The sequence below is a fragment of the Bos javanicus genome, chromosome 14, assembly GCF_032452875.1.
Source record: "Bos javanicus breed banteng chromosome 14, ARS-OSU_banteng_1.0, whole genome shotgun sequence".
Lineage (NCBI taxonomy): Eukaryota > Metazoa > Chordata > Mammalia > Artiodactyla > Bovidae > Bos > Bos javanicus.
The window spans coordinates 55932554-55947754 of NC_083881.1; the positions used below are offsets into that span (position 1 = coordinate 55932554).

A 15201-nucleotide genomic window follows, 5' to 3' on the forward strand; every position below is an offset into this window, starting at 1 on the left:
AGGAAAGAGGGGGGCATTATTCTGCCTACTATTCCTGGCCAAGATGATTAGATATTTTAAATTATACAATCAATAAGCATTTCTTGACTATTAGCTACAAAGAACTTATATTTCAAATAGAGAAAGTAATATATGGTCCTTAAATTTACAAGTCAATTGTAAAGATTAAAATAATATGGAACTGTCTTTATATTCTGCGTGCATGTAGAATGAAGAATATGCCTCAACCAAATTACAAAATATAATTATGCTTTAACTTTCATTTGTTAGGAGTAGCAGGGGGTTTGGTTTTTATTTCTTCAAAGCCTTCAGTTCAGTTCAGTTCAGTCGCTCAGTCGTGTCTGACTCTTTGTGACCCCATGAATTGCAGCACGCCAGGCCTCTCTGTCCATCACCAACTCCCAGAGTTTACCCAAACTCATGTCCATCAAATCGGTGATGCCATCCAGCCACCTCATCCTTTGTTATCCCCTTCTCCTTCTGCCCCCAATTCCTCCTAGCATCAGGGTCTTTTCCAATGAGTCAACTCCTTGCATGAGGTGCCCAAAGTATTGGAGTTTCAGCCTCAGCATCAGTCCTTCCAATGAATATTCAGGACTGATTTCCTTTAGGATGGACTGGTTGGATATCCTTGCAGTCCAAGGGACTCTCAAGAGTCTGTGACAGATTCATTTTGATATATGGCAAAACCAATACATTATTGTTAAGTTAAAAAAATAAAAATAAAAAATAAACTGTAAGAGTCTTCTCCAACACCACAGTTCAAAAGCATCAAGTCTTCGGCGCTCAGCTTTCTTCACAGTCCAACTCACATCCGTACATGACTACTGGAAAAACCATAGCCTTGACTAGATGGACCTTTGTTGGCAAAGTAATATCTCTGCTTTTCAATATGCTATCTAGGTTGGTCATAACTTTCCTTCCAAAGAGTAAGCGTCTTTTAATTTCATGGCTGCAGTCACCATCTGCAGTGATTTTGGAGCCCAAAAAAATAAAGTCTGACACTGTTTCCACTGTTTCCCCATCTATTTCCCATGAAGTGATGGGACCAGATGCCATGATCTTAGTTTTCTGAATGTTGAGCTTTAAGCCAACTTTTTCACTTTCCTCTTTCACTCTCATCAAGAGGCTTTTTAGTTCCTCTTCACTTTCTGCCATAAGTGTAGTGTCATCTGCATATCTGAGGTTATTGATATTTCTCCCAGCAATCTTGATTCCAGCTTGTGTTTCTTCCAGTCCAGTGTTTCTCATGATGTACTCTGCATATAAGTTAAATAAGCAGGGTGACAATATACAGCCTTGACGTACTCCTTTTCATATTTGGAACCAGACTGTTCTTCCATATCTAGTTCTAACTGTTGCTTCCTGACCTGCATACAGCTTTCTCAAGAGGCAGGTCAGGTGGTCTGGTATTCCCATCTCTTTCAGAATTTTCCACAGTTTATTGTGATCCACACAGTCAAAGGCTTTGACATAGTCAATAAAGCAAAAATAGATGTTTTTCTGGAACTCATTTGCTTTTTTGATGATCCAGCAGATGTTGGCAATTTGATCTCTGGTTCCTCTGCCTTTTCTAAAACCAGCTTGAACATCTGGAAGTTCACGGTTCATGGCTTGGAGAATTTTCAGCATTACTTTACTAGTGTGTGAGATGAGTACAATTGTGCAGTAGTTTGAGCATTCTTTGGCATTGCCTTTCTTTGGGATTGGAATGAAAACTGACCTTTTCCAGTCCTGTGGCCACTGCTGAGTTTTCCAAATTTGCTGGCATATTGAGTGCAGCACTTTCACAGCATCATCTTTCAGGATTTGAAATAGCTCAACTGGAATTCCATCACCTCCACTAGCTTTGTTCATAGTGATGCCTTCTAAGGCCCACTTGACTTCACATTCCAGGATGTCTGGCTCTAGGTGAGTGATCACACCATCATGATTAGCTTTAACCCTCTTCCAATTGTTATTCCAAGGAAGCTCTTGTGCTTAATATTATCCAGAAAAGAAAAGTATTAAATATGGTAGAGAGCTACTGAGCAGACCCTGGATTTGACTTGACTGGTCATGGCCAAAACACAGAAACTGAGACAAATTGTCTTCTGCTTTCATTGCCATTCTTTGAAGAAGGGCAGATCCATTCCTCAGTGTAACAGTCATTCAAGAGGGTTGGGGCTCCCAAGATCAAAGCAATTTCACTTCTCTCATTCAGCCACTTCCATAGGACATACTGTATCAGGCAATAGGCCTGAATGAAACTTGGGTAGTGTTGGTCCTAGGCAAAGAAGTTTCCAATCATTTTACCCAGAGATGTGATGGGGAATAAAATCCCTGTATGCTGCCCACTGCTGTCTACAGGGTTTCTTTACAGAGGTTTTGTGCTGAGCCTCAGTGTGGGTTGACCCGTAAGTATGGCCTTGGTTTTCAGATCTTTGGGGCCTTTTGTTCCTCAGGACAGGTCATCCCCAAGAAGAGCTCAATTAAAGCTGATTTCAGTGCTTGCTGCCTCAGACATAGAAAACATGCTCACTCTTTTCCTCCTTCTAAGGGCCATCTTTCTTTGAACTTGTGTTAACATTAAAGGCTTTTGTTGCCCTCTCTCACCAGTGGTGTTTGGTCAGGATCACTCTCAGTTAAGCAGGGCTCCCCAGTTCTGAATCTCAGGGATCAGGGGCTGAGGGAAATACATGGTTTTTCTCCCAGACAACTCTCTGGGCTCTTCATGCAGGCTAACCCACTCCCATTAAAAGTTCTTCAGGCTGATAGAAGGTTAGGTGAATAAAACAGAAGCTCTCCTAGCAACTTTTTGTCCCTGCAGTGCTCTATCTGGCGTGTATTTGCTCACTCAAATAGGCATCAAGGCTGTTTCCAGGATGACATTGTGACGCTACAGAGAGTGATCAGCACCTACGTTCTCTGACTGAAAGGACAAATTAATTAAATTCTGATAGGCGTTCTGATTTAATGATAATGTACATGAAAGGACTCTACAGATTTCAAAGGGCTATTTAAGTAGAAATGGTAGAAAATTTTATCTTTTATCAAGGAATAAGTGATAGACATCACAAAAATTAGCTTGATAAGTTTATAATTTAATTAGAAATATGAGGCTAATTATTAGTAAAGTAGTCAAAAAACTAAGTAAATATTCAATAAGAAGAGTGAAACTAACAGAAATTCAGAGAAGTAAAAAGTCAGTCAAGGTTGCAGGCCAGAGCAGAAAAAGCATGAAGAAGAAGAGATTTAGAGTAACATGGAAACATACATTACCATATGTAAAGTAGATAGCCAAAGGGAATTTGCTGTATGACTCCGGGAACTCAAACCACTCAAACCGGGGCTCTGCAACAACCTAGAGGAGTGGGATGGGAAGCGATGTGGGAAGGTGGTTCAAGAGGGAGGGGAGATATGTATGCCTATGGCTGATTCATGTGGATGTTTGGCAGAAACCAACCCAATTCTGTAAAGCAATTATCCTTCAGTTTAAAAAATAAATAAATTTTAAAAAAGAAGAGATTTTAATTTTAATGAATAGGATTCATACAAAGTATTTCTAAAAACCTTCTAAGTGAGGAGAGATATGGAAGTTGAAAATAAACCCAGTGTTGGTGAGGTGAAAGAGAATTGTCTTGTCTAACATAGAGATGTGCTTAAGGGAATAGTGGATGTGAGGTTTTAGTAAATTTGAAGAAGTTTCTACAATATCTTAAAAATTAGCAATGCATTTAGAGCTGATTCATGATCATGCTTCAGGCTTCTGAACAGAGGAGACACTCAAGGACAACATGGTCTTAAGCAAGATGCAACTATATGACAAGCAGAAAAGATTGGAAGGAAAAAGACTAGAGGCAGCAATATCAGCTAGGGCATTATTAATTTCTTGGGTGTAAAGGCTCAGAGAGTATCAGTGGAAAAACAAACAAAATCTGAGACAAGATACACTGTGGAGGGTGATGTAATAATTTTTGTCTTTTTTTTTTTTTTTCCCAATTCAGTTGATATTGAGCAGAGAGAGAAATTTGAAGAAGTCAAAGATTGCTTAAAAATAACAACAACAACAACAACAACAAAACCAGACATACAAGAGATTCAGAAAGATGCCAGCCAGTTGAGTGGGGAAGGTGAAGGACTTCATTTGGCCTTGATATATTTGCAATTGTGAAGACATATAACAGGGCCTGGCAAAATGATATTGCAAGGCTGGAGAATCAGGGCTAGAGGTAAAGACGAATATGTACAAAAGACCAGTTACAATGGTGACTGAGAAAAAGGAGGGAATCTACTGATATCCCCTCAGACCAGAGTGAAAAGGCACTCTTAGGGGCAGGGTTCCCGGGTTACCTCTACTGCTCAGACTCTAAAGGTTAGTTCATCCTGGGGACCCTTGGTGTTGTGGATATAATACTGTACAGACCCACTGGCATCACCAAGCTTCTAGGGCTTAAGCTAGGTGTCCAGGTCAGCTATAATGCCAAGTTGAGGGAAACTCTCCCTGTATGCTTTAAGAAGACTGCAGTCCTGGTTTTGTTAGAATGGACAATACCCCAAAACTCAGCCATATCGCCAAAATAAAGGGGGAAACCCAAATGGCTGAGCATAAACAAAGGGACCAGTTTGGCAAAGCTAAATAGTCTTTCAACAGGCATGGACAGCCTTATTCAGCAGAACATCTTCAAAAGCTGCAATAGGCCCACAAGACAAACACTTCTTTCCAAAAAATTTAATGCATTTTAGAGATGGAAGGAGGAACAATTTATAAGTGGAAAATGAGAGGAATATTTGGTTGAACTTAGATAATTAATGCTAGAACACGCTAAGCAACTCATTCTACAAGAGCCAAAATATGATTTTTGCTTATTTCATCAGCTGTCACTTGTTAAATACCATTTTGTTCAGAGGTGGGACAGGGAGGAGAGCTTATTATTATGATTTCTCCAGTTATTCTGCTTCTGTTCTGACTCCTCCACCAGAATGTTAAGTCATATGGCCATAACAATTCTCCCAACTGTGCCCACAACACTTTCTTTCCTCTCAATGGCCATATGAAATGTCAATGAGGAGCCTCAATTTGTCACTTTTTTTTTTTTTTGGTTGTTTTTTTTTCACTTGGTAAATTCTTTTTCTGGCTTTGGCTTATAGTCACTTTCTATAAAGAAAGATTTATAGCAAGTGATCCTCCTATTAAAACCAAATAAAATAAAATATCAAATACTCACTTGATCTAAATAATGTGTAATTACTTTAAAAATACACATGTTGGAAGGTTTATGCCTAAAGTTATGGCAGGAAAAACAAGAGGCTTAGTTCCCCCAAAGTTACACATGGTGGTGGTAAAACACTGAAGCAGGGTAGAGGGAGGGTGGCCATGCTCCATGAGAGAGCATAGATTATTGTTTAGAAAGCAATATTAATACAACTACCACCAAATTGATACCTACAAGAAGCATGTTCACTGAGTACTAGCTAACTCTCCCAGAGGGAGGGAGGTGAGTGTAGGAGGAAGAGGGGTGTGGTGATGTGAGTTGGGGGTGGAGAGAGACAAATAAAATGAATAACAACAAGAATTGGTGGGAAACCAGATCTAGGTTCTAATCCCAATCTGGGATTGTACTAGTAAATCCCAATACAATTTACTAGTTCTATAATCTTGGGAAAGTTATATCTCAGAGTCTCAGTTTGCTTACCTGTGAAAGGGGATAATGCTATCTTCTTCATGGATGATTATAAGGGATACAAGAGATCGTTTTCTTAAGTACATAACTAGTGGTTGATAAGTATCAGTCATTCATTGGTTACCAATATAAATGAGAAGACAAGTTGAGATGGGGAAGAGAAACAATGGAGGGGTACTTAGCAAGGTCAGGGAGAGGAGATACCAGCACAAATTCTATTTGTTTGAGATATTTCTCTAGGACCAGCCATGTTTCTCTCCTTTTAATGCTTAATATTTTCACAATGGAATCATGATTGCTCATAAACTAAAATGTAAAAATCCCATTATTTCTTGGAGACAGAACAAGTATAAAAACAGTCTACAATTATTAAAGCAACACTCTGAATGATAAAAACCAGTTTCCACAGAGACATGACAGGTTTTTCACAGAAACAACCAAAGCTTACAGTTTTAATTTCATAGAAGTCATAAACATGTGACTTTTATTACTCTGGGAGGAGGGGACTGCTGCCTAATGGGACTGTTATATGAATAATTTGCTTCCTGATATGGAATTATTAATACTAACAGTATACCTGGGGCCACAGTCCTCTGAGTCAATTCATCATTCTACTTATGTCAACTAGGAGAACATGTTCTTCTTACTGTTCATGGCAGAATCATTTCAGAACTAACCACATTGGTCTAGCTCTCCCATTTTGCCAACAAGGGAATTAAGTACTCAGTTTCTCAATCTAGGTTGGTAACTTATTCGGAACCCACACAAAAAGGAAATAACATGGCCATGAGGCACACAGAAGCCTTTTCCATGAGGTCAAAATGATTGTTGTTATTCAATCACTCAGTCGTGTCCAACTCTTTGCGACCACATGGACTGCAGCACACCAGGCTTCCTATCCTTCACCATCTCCCAGAGCTTGTTTAAACTCATGTCCTTTGAGTTGGTGATGCCATCCAAGTGTATGGATGTACTCATTCTAAAAGCCTAACATATTTAGAACTTCAATAAATACTTATTGAATGAATGAATGAACTCTAACTTCCAAATTAGCTCATTTTCCACTCCATTTGGCTACTGTACCTCTTCTTAAGGATAACCTTTCCCCTACAGTATCCAACCGTCCTATCCTTCTTCCTTCCCTCTGTACCTAACCCCTTCTTGAAAAAATCATTCACACTTTCTGTAGATGTGCCATGTTCTCCCAATCCCCTCCCTATGACACTGCCTTTGCGATGCCACTATCTGGGTTGTCTCTCTTTTCCTTCCACCTCTATTCACCTAGTGAGGAAGGTCTATTAGACTTGGCTTGGGCATTATCTGTTCTCAAAGTTGTTCAAAGACTCCCCAGTCCTGTGCAGGCTGGGATAATGCCCTTTCTGTGTGCTCACATAGCATCCCTGAGTTACTTGCCAACTGTCACAGGCTGAGGTGGCCTTGTTTATTCAACTGCATTCCTCTTTAGACTGTAAGTCCCCTGAGAACAGGAACCAAGTGTTATCTACCACTGAAGCCCTAATATCAATGGAGCCTGATATACAGTAAGAGCTCAATAAATATCTGACAAAAGACTAGATGAATGCTACTAATTTTCATACAACTATCTACACCTCTGGTGGCCTATCTCTCAAAACAAAAGTAGAAATATTTCTATCTGATGTTTCCAATCACTTCAGTTTGATTAATCACTTCAGTGGAAGAATGAAGAAGTAAGTCATACCTTCTCCTTCCCAATCTTAAACCAAATATGAGTCCCTACCTAAACAGGTTGAGCCCTTTCTTTGAGCATGCTTTTAGCACCAATAATGGGAGGGTTATCCCCACAGTGATACAAAAGCTTTTGGAAAACTAAAGGTGGGGAAGGCCCTGGCATCCTCTTTTTCCCAAATTACTTTACAAGATTAAACCACATCCAAACCGGCAATTCCTTTGCGATGACTTTCCAGGCTTGGTATCTGTGACCATGACTTTGTAACCTAGGAGGCCCTGTTTCTTTCACATGCCACTATCTCTACCTCTAATATTTTCACCAACTCCATTTTAGGACATTTGGTGGGGAATATTTTTTTATTAAGTATCCATATTAGTTCTCTAGGGCTGCCATAAAAACAAGAAACAAAACAAACAAACAAAACCACAAACAGGGAGGTTTAGACAACAGAAATTTTATTGTCTCACATTTCAGAATCTAAGACCTCACCAGACAGGTTCCTTGTGAGGGCTATAAGGGGAAGATCCCTTCCAGGCCTCTCTCCTTGGCTTGTGGATGGCTGTCTTCTCCTTATAACTCTCCACACATGGCATTTCCCTTCTATTCTATCTCTAATTTTCTCCTTTCTATAAGGACACCAGTCATACTGGATTAGGGCCCACCCTAAGGACCTCATTTTAATTTGATTACCTCTGTAAAGACCCTGTATCCAAATAAAGTCATATTCTGAGATCCTAGGGTGACGCAATTCTTCCTGTAACAGTATCCAAGGTTATAGACAAAGGGGTTTTGCTGGGTTGATGGACAATGTCTCATCACTCTTCTGAGAATCCAAGGTACTTACACATTGTTTGATTTGCTGGGTTTCTTAGGCACTGTAACCTCTTTCCACTACTCTTTCATCCCAAATTGCTAGCTAGGGTATGCTCCTCCATGTTCTTAGGTCTCTGGTTCCCTAAGGACCCCACTGCTACTACATTTAACTCAAAGAAAATTTTATCTTACTAGAATAACTTTCTGATATGGAACCGACAGCCCTCCAAACAAAAACCCTAATTTGTTGAGCATTTAATTTTTCAACAAATGTGCTGAGTTCTTTTCTTTCATTATCTGATTTGACTGCCGCCCCTACCTCCCAACGCACCCCCCCCCTACACAAAAAGCCTATGAGGTAGGTATCATTTTGGAGATGAAGAAATTAGAGTTAAAAGGCTAAAAGATTTCCCAAGGTCACAGGCACAGTTGTGACTAAGACACACTTTAAATCCAGGAAGTCTGACTTCAGAAAGAGAATGCTTAACCAACTCACCAGGCTAAACTGTGTCCCTGATTATTTTCTTTGATGATGTAACTGAGGAAGAAACTAACTCCAAAGAAGTTCTAAGCCAAAAATGATAGGATCCAGAAATGCCAAGTTCTTTCTCAGGCATCATTCTCCTCCTGCATGTAAAGTCCTACACTGTGACAGTCGCTCCTTTCGCCCAATCTCCATAATAGGTTTGCTAAGAGTAATAGTCTAATACCATGTAATATCTATTAGACTGTTACTCTTAGCAAACCCTCCTGCAGGGGATTTTCTCAACCCAGGGATTGAACCTGCATCTCTTACATGTCCTGCATTGGCAGGCAGGTTCTTTACCATCTGAGTCACCAGGGAAGCCACCTTCTATATGTTCCTAATCAAATTTGGGAAAGTGGAAAGGCTTCTATTACATAAATTCTCCTAAAGACATCCCACTGTTTCCACTATGCCAACCTTCCATGGTGAATGTGGAAAGCAATAACAAGCCTCTTCATCATGCCTGTTGTGCTTAAACATACTTAGGAGGATAAAGACTCCCAACTTTTATGGACTACAATAGATAGTATCTTTGAAAGATCCTTTTGCTATGTTTGTAACTCTAAATGATGACAAATTGGTTTGAATTAGCTCTCTATATTATAAACAGGGGTGGTTGCAGCAATGGAATTCATTGAAGGTAGAAATTTTTCACTTTTGACCAGATTGTTTGGTAATGTACCAAATTAAATGACCTACTGAGCACAACTCAGAGAATAAAACTGCAAACCCTTCTGTGAAACTTTATTCACATAGTTACTTGTATCTCTTAGTAAGTCCAAATAAACAGCACCATTGCTCACTCTGTGGGCCTTGGTGAAAATTTTGACCTCTCATTTGGGGAATTTGTTTTTAACTCGTTAGCTGTACTCCCATATTGTACAGGGGTCCTCCCCTTTGAGTGTGAGAAGTCTTTCTCAATGTACTTTCTTGGACACAAAAGTGGAGATAAGAGTAATGATTAATCTTATTGAGTACTTACTGCATAGTAGGATTTGTGCTGGAAGATTTTGTTCATTATCCATTTATTCTTTTGGGCTTCCCTGATGGTTCAGACAGTAAAGAATCTGCCTGCAATGCAGGAGATCTGGGTTCAATTGCTACGTTGGAAAGACCCCCTGGAGAAGGGAATGGCAACCCATTCCAATATTCTTGCCTAGAGAATTCAATGGGTAGAGGTACAGTCCCGGGGGTCACAAAGAGTCAGACACAATTGAGTGACTTTCATTTTTCACTTATTCTTTAACAATCATACAATTAGCATCAATGCTACTTCACAGGAAACTTGCCCCAAAACACAAGGATGTGGTGGAGCCAGGATTTGAACTCCATCTGTATTAAACCCCCTGTTTCTGTGTTATACTGCATGCCACAACATTATAGACCATTCCTCAGATGGCACAGGTGCCCACAGGAGCTAGAAACCATGTCTAAGCCCAGTAGTACTAAGCACTTTGTCTACAGCTGCTGTTACTCAAGGAACCAACAGAAGTGTGCGTTGAGTGGGGGTGAGGAGACTAATCAGAAGGATTTCTCACCTCCTTTGTAGATTATAGCAGCAACTTCCTTATTTAAATCCATGTTATAATGTTATAATCCATGGTATAATAATGAAGAGTGAAAATGGAATTTGCTAATTTATTATACTGGTTTTAATGCGTAGTAAAAATTTTTAATCATTCTTACTCAAAAGGGAAACGATAGTATTAACAAAAGAGAATAAGAGAATTCACATATTAAATATTTTTTTAAAGTCTCCATAAGATAACTTCTAGCCTGTCCAAGATTGCTTAATACCAATTAGTAAAGACCATTAAAAATCATTTATGGAGTTTTTGTGAGTGTTCAGAGAACTAATGGGTTTTAAAATTGCTTGGGAATCTTCCTGGGGTCAAAGGAAGAAAATAAAGTATGAAGTGATAATAAAATGTATAAAGTGACTAATGGACAGGTTGTATATATATAAGGGTTCCAGCAAAGAAAAAACATTCAATTTTTACAGCATACATTTAAACAAATGGAAATCTCACTGCCATAGCCTCTTGTCTTCACTCAAGAGCTAAGAAGGATGATAACATTGTGTATCACCACAGTCCATATCAGATTCTCAACCATTTTTCAGCCATCAGGTCATTGGCCCCAGCCACCTCTTCAGCCACTCTCACCTTTAGCTGACAAAAATCTTTTGAAAAGTAGTGAGAAAATAATGCCACATTTACTGGCACCAATAAAATGACTTGATCTTACACAGCATAAATAAATAACTCAAGCACGGCTTTTACATAGCAAACATTAATACTGAAAACAGCTCTCCAACAGCCCATCAAAGGATCAGCTATCTCTCTAAGTTTTTGCTACACATGTAAGCCAACAAAATGACAATAAATAAATGAAATAAAAAGGTGCCTGATATAAAATTTTGAATCATAAGAGGGAAATTCAGAGTAAAACTTAATTTGAGGATTTAATTTTAAATCACACAATAGCACTCTTGACTTCCCCAATAGAGACACAAATGCAAATGATGTTTTATCAAAAATAAATGTATTAGAGATACATAATAATATAGATAATATAGAAAATGATGTAATGTATAATAGAATATGGGATGTTATCATTTCAAAAGAATTTTGTCTGGTGTCATCAATGAGGCTAATGAAGGAGGATGGATGAGATGTTTAATTGTTGTCCAATAAAATCATTTTTATCTTGGTTTGCAGTAAAGTAGTTCTTAATATCTAGGGTCATCAAGTCAATTGGCTACATTGTTGAGTGATTCCATTATGCACTGATTATTCTTCTGTGGTTTAGAGTGTACATAAAGTTTATATTAAGTATGCTTGACCTACTATGTAACTCTTACATACTATTCCTGCATTTGAAGAATGTATTTGTTTGAAGTAGGATGTAATTGGTATTTTCCAAATATAAAATCTCTTTTTAGACATATCAAACTTTATAACTACAACATCCCTACAGTAAAATTAAGCTTGTTTTCAGGTTAATATCGAGCAGAAAGTCTTAAAAAGGTTTCCCCATGAGCAAAATATTCAACAAGAATTATTTTGTATAGTGGGCAACAGACTAAGCACATTGGGGATATTAAGTGATATATAATTGATAAAGTATACCCTGCAAATATTTAAACTACTATGCCTTATGTTTAAACCTTAAGTTGTGATCCCATTTTTAATCTAAAGAATTCACATCTGCAATATATAATTTTATGCTTTGTTTGGAAAAGAAAATCTGAACGGTCCAAAAGAATTTTTAGTACTGAAATGGGAAGAGTAACGCTACTTGTGAATTGGAAAGCAATAGATGAAAATACTTTCAAGGGCATGCTGGAAAGAAATATGTTAGTATTTAAATGTGATCGCATCACATGCATATACAAAATATATACCTCATCATATTCTGATTTGTTCTTTATGGTATGAACACAGTTAGGAAAAAAATTTTGAACACAAATGAAAAATTACAAAACTTGGTTCCCTACTTTCATGTTTCATTGCTACCCTCTCACATGTGTGGGTTTTGTTGCATTTAACAGTTTGAAATCTGTGTGCTCCCTCTTCCACATGATTCACAAGTATGTTAGATAAGCTCTAGGCATCCAAATCAAAGCCACACCACTTGCTGCCCTGTGAGAAACACACATCTATATCCTTATCTGTCCTCACCTTTTACCCTCCGCCTCTCTCCCTCCAGAGTTTTCACTAACAAGAAACAACATTCTGTGGGAAAAAGGTTTTTAGAAACTCTAAATGCTTTAAAAATTTACCAAACAGAAAAATTCATGTTGGTGTAGCTCTCTGTCTGTCCAGTATTAGCTAATAAGTTACCTTTTTTTCTGGTACTTTACAACATTGTGAAATAAATTTGAATGAGAGTATTTGAGAGATAACCAAAGGAAGGAGGAATAATAAGGAATTTCCATTAGCATGTTATGGACACAGTTCCTCCACAATAAGAAATACTATTTTGGTAATATCTTTACTATAGTCTACAAATCCAGAGTATCAATCTGAATCTTTTGAATGCCAGTTAAGTGTATGTTCACTAGATAGATGTTATGATAAAAATGAAAGATATAAAACAGAATGTCTTACCTTTAAATATAAAATATTTAAAATTCAGTTGAAGATGCCATATGCCTTAAATAAGATACACATATTTATAAATGCATACCTATAAAAATTTTGACAGAGGACTGAAGTAGGAGACAGTGGACCTCTGCGCTGGACACCTGGTATTTGTCAAGCAGAATAAAATTCAAGATTTGTTCTCACTCAGACACTCCAAGGACAAAGCTAGTGGTAAAAGCTGAGCTCTGCTAAAACAGAGATAAGGTGCCCACTCCTGAGGTCAGGGAAGACTTCCCTGTCTGCACATGTGTAGGGAGGTTTCTTGAAGGTCAAAGAGGGAGGAGGCCCCACCCCATAATAAGTGTGGAAATGTACCCATAGGCTTCTATGGTGGGATTTATCTTAGCAGAAAGTTCCACATGTATCTTGGGGAGGATCCATGGACCAGTCAGGTGTGAAGAAACAAGATAATTGGCCAATAGTAAACAAAGACCGGAAGGACTGTTCTGTACAAGTGATTTACATCACCTCTGTATTGCACTCCTCTTCACTCAGGACGCCCACACTCCTCTCCAGGCGTGTATCTCTGCCTAATTTCTGACTTACTGTGCCTCTCCTCATTAGAGACGATGCCCATATCCTTTCTTTCTGGGTGTGCATCTCTGCCCTGCTTCTGAGTTGGATAAACAGATTGTTTTCCTATGTGCTCTACCATATACTGTGCTGTGTCTCTAATAATAAATTTTGTAACTGTTTTTATAGTTTTTGCCTCTTTGAAACATTCTTGCTTTCAAATAGGGGCAAGAGCCAGGGCACTTTGCTTCTGGCCCTAGTCCCTGGTGGTCTAGTGGCTAGAGCACTTGGTTTTCATCTAGGTGTCCTAGGTTAAATTCCTGGGCAGGGAGCTAAGATCTCTCTTCAGGACCACTTGCTGCTCTCCCTCCAAGATCAGGACTACAGAAAGGCTGCTGGAATCCATGAAATTCATGTAAAAAAGAAGCAATCCATTTTTATATGGACTCATCCAGAAAGGCTTTACAGAGAACTGGTTCTAAAGAACGGATAGAATTTTAATAGCTAGAAAAGAGTGGAAAAGTGTGAGCAAAGGTCTAAAACTTAGAAAACTCAATGGAGAGTTTGGAAAAAGTGAGTAATTCACAATGGTCACCCAAATTCTGGTGCTTTAGCAAGTAATAGTTGCATTCATTATTCTTCACCTTTCTATTTAATTATAGATCTTAGACACTAAAAAGATTAAGGTAGTGTTCTCATTGATACACACATATCATATATACATTTAAAATAAAAGGAAGAGGGTCTTTAAAATGAGTCAAAGAAGTTAAAATTCTGATTTACTTCATTTTGGAATAATAAATCTTTTGGATGTGGTGTTGTTGGTTCCTCTAATTTGCTGATGGATTAAGTTTACAAGATCTTCCTTATCCTGCCACTGGGAAATCCAGGACTATGGCTAGCAGAATTAACCTTAGAGAATGCAGTTAATCTCCCAAGGTTTTTAATTTTTACATAAGAATGAGATTAGATTCACAGAGTTTCTCATCTCAGCACTGCAGATATTTCTGTTGTTGTTCACTTACTAAGTTGTGTCTGACCCTGCGACACCATGGACTGGAGAACACCAGGCTCATCTGTCCTCCACTATCTCCCAGAGTTTGCTCAAACTCATGCCCACTGAGCCAGCAATGCCATCTAGCCCTCTCATCCTCTGACATCCCTTCTCCTTTTGCCTTCAGTCTTTCCCAACATCAGGGTGTTTTCCAACAAGTCAGCTCTTCCCATTAATTCTGTGTTGTAGAGACTGCCTTGTGCTTTGTAGGGTAATGAGCAGCATCCTTGGGGTCTTTACCTATTAGATGGCAGTAGCAGTTGTAACAACCAAAAATGTGTCCAGATATTAGCAAAAGTCCTCTGGGAGGTGGGGTTGGGGGGTGGTTGGAATCACACCTTAAGAACCAGGGCTTAGAGGAAGGAATTGAGACTACTGAATTAACAGGAAAACCTATCAAATTTCCCTGGGAAATTCAGAAAGACCTTTTCAAGCTCTATTTGCACTTATACATTAATTGACTATTTGAGTAAAAAGACACTTGTGTGTATTAGCTATTAAGGCCAGTATTGGGTCAAGAGATGAGTAAGTAGACAACTAATTATATACAAGCAGAAAGACTAACACAAATCAGGAAACCATTAAAGGCTATTCACAGCCAACATAGAAACATTGCTATCTGCACCTGTGAGAAACACTAGACACAAAATAATGAAGCCCATCAGAAAATTATCAGTCTGAGGGATAAGCTATTTTTTGAAACTGTGGCTTCCTTGAGCTTCAAAAGCCAATAAAGGCAGCAAAACTAATTCTCACTTGGAAAGGGGTTTGTT

At 38.6% G+C, this 15201-nt stretch overlaps 1 long non-coding RNA gene across 3 annotated transcripts in view; it reads right to left on the reverse strand.

Moving 5' to 3' along the window:
• LOC133260621 (uncharacterized) overlaps positions 1–14988 on the reverse strand; it is a 305372-nt gene extending 290384 nt beyond the window's left edge. For 2 of the 3 annotated variants that reach the window (XR_009740894.1, XR_009740893.1), the window contains exon 1: positions 12826–14988. This is a non-coding gene — a long non-coding RNA (uncharacterized LOC133260621). The remainder of the gene's footprint in view (positions 1–12825) is intronic. The other variant, XR_009740891.1, reaches the window with a different exon arrangement.
• Between the last annotated feature and the right edge of the window lie 213 nt (positions 14989–15201).